Below are 2,509 nucleotides of genomic sequence, written 5' to 3' on the forward strand. Positions count from 1 at the left end.
GTATTGTTGCTCCCACTGTGATTTGTCTGGTTTCAGTTTCTCTACACACACACACACACACACACACACACACACACACACACACACACTTTATTTTGACACAGAATCTAACACCAAAACATTTAACCCTTACTACATCTATTATCTTTTTTGACCTAACACACAGAATTCAACTGATAACCATCCATGCATCCTGCCACTTTCTATACCTTACTCACTCTTATCCTGACCTCCTAGCTCCCTCTGTCCTCTTACGAAATCCTATTTCTTTCTTTTTGTTCTTATATGGAACACTTCATAAATTTGCATGTCATCCTTGTGCAGGGGCCATGCTAAAATCTTCTCTGTATCGTTCCAATTTTAGTATATGTGCTGCCGAAGTGAGCATGGAATCCTATTTCTATATGACTTTCTCTTTTGCTATTCCTTAATTTCACTCTGCTTAAGTCTGAGTTCTAATTTTTTTCTGTTGCAGTATTTCTTAATCTTCAAGACTTAATAGGAAGACATTGCTCTGAGAAGATTTCCACCTCTTCCTCTACCCCTTGCTACCTTCATTTCTCACCAAACTGGATCCAGAACTTCTCTGCATGGTTTCCTACACTCTTGAAAAACCGATTAGTGTCTTTTATTTATAGTGATTTAAATCCTTTAAATTCATTAATGTTCTCTGTCAGTGAACTTACAAGGTCCAAGAGCAAGTTTACTAGCTAATTTATTATCTTGCTGTGACTAAAAATAAAGGTCTTGTGCTCAAATAAGACCTGAGTCTGACCTAGATTTTCCATTTTCCAGATTCACTGCCTTAGTACCTCGTCCAGAAATTTACCTTCTTAGAATTCAATTGCATTACTTGAAAATGGGAACATTACTAGTACATAGATCAAGGCTATCTGTGTTAAAATAATTCATGTAAAATACTTAACATATTGCTTGGCATCTAACAAACATCAAGCAATTGTTAGTATTTTATGCAAATCACATTTACTGAGCACTTTTTTTTTTGTCCCAAAGCTATGATAAAGGGGAGGGAGAACAATTGTTTTTTATTCAAGGTAATAAAAAAAAGAAAACAAAAAAAATCATGACTTGGAAAGAACATGGTATTACAATGAGAGCATCACAAACAACACCTCATATTTTAATCCAAAGAGTCAAACTGGAAGCATTTTTTTTCAAAGGGATATATTTTTTTTTCAAAATAATATTTTACAAATATAGAAGCAAGAATTCACAACCATATCCCTAAACCTTTCCTATACATTTATTCATATTCAGTTTATATTTACATTCTGTTTCACTGCTGAGTAATAAATTTACATGTGGTGTGCTAGCTTTATATTGTCAAATCTTGCACAGAAAGATTGTGTTTTTGCTCTTCAGAGGACCAGCTTTTTGGACTTTGATATATCATTGATGCCTCTCATCCATTATTGAAGGGTTACAGCTTTTACACGAGGCACTAACCTTTTGAAATAAAAATAAAACGACGCTGTACTAATCTGATTCTTGTTGATACTGTTTTAGGAGTACAAGAGAGTCTAGTGTTCTGTGCAATTCACTTTGAAGCTTCCTTTCTTTGAAAACAAATGGCAGGAAGGCCCTCAGATACGCAGGCAGCTGAGTCCCTGTGTCTCTTTAAAAACTCTGAAATGCAAATGCCACGTAATGAATGTATCAGCAGTTACTTAAATGTGGTTAAATATGGAAACTCGGCATAAAGTCGATGTTTATTTGCAGCTGGTGACAGTGATAAGGGCAGTAGTGCCCCCATAAGTGGTTTTCAGCCATCGCTAATTGTCTGATGGATAGTTCCGTGTGAGGCTGGTCACAAGGAAACTCTCGTCCTCCCTAATAGAATGTGCGTGCATCTGTCTAGAGGAGGACATGCAAGAGACCACATGCTCTGTTGGTTCCATTATTCTTCCCAGAGCAACGTCAACTGCTGGAGAGAGGTGGCAAATATCGGGAGACTTTGACAAGAATCAGAGTGGAAACTAGACACTTTAGAGACTCGCAGAATGTCAAAGCTGGAAAGGATCCTACAGAACATTTTACCCAATCCCTGTATTTTCAGATGAAATTTCTATCTGAAAAAAATAAAAAAAGCATTTATTAATCAGTGCCCAGACATTGGTGTGCATTGAAGCCTACAGCTGGCTTTATACTGCCCTATGGGCAATTCTATAGGAAAAAATTAAGGTCATTTATGAATTGGATTCTGTATATATATCTTTATCTGTCTCTGTCTTTATTTTTGTCTGTTTCTCTCTGTCTCTCACTTTGCCATCTCACTTCTTTCTCTTTTATCAGTTGCTTTTCTATTTTATTTTCCTCTTGGTTGGTTTCTCCTATTTAGACCACATGTTTCTTAGAACCGAGGATATTGTAATCACTGGATCCTCAGGACTTGTGAGGTGCTTGCATGTCGTAGGTGTTCATTCAATGTCTGTACTTTAAGTGGAGTGGCATATTATATTATGTTACGTTATGTTAATTGATTATATCA

General features: G+C 36.3%; 1 non-coding gene across 1 annotated transcript; it reads right to left on the minus strand.

Moving 5' to 3' along the window:
- Window positions 1–279: 279 nt before the first annotated feature.
- On the minus strand, window positions 280–388 carry LOC126019861 (U6 spliceosomal RNA). The gene has a single exon (XR_007499478.1). It is a non-coding gene; the product is annotated as a U6 spliceosomal RNA (small nuclear RNA).
- Between the last annotated feature and the right edge of the window lie 2,121 nt (window positions 389–2,509).

This window comes from Suncus etruscus, chromosome 9, assembly GCF_024139225.1.
Source record: "Suncus etruscus isolate mSunEtr1 chromosome 9, mSunEtr1.pri.cur, whole genome shotgun sequence".
NCBI classification, from domain to species: Eukaryota; Metazoa; Chordata; class Mammalia; order Eulipotyphla; family Soricidae; genus Suncus; species Suncus etruscus.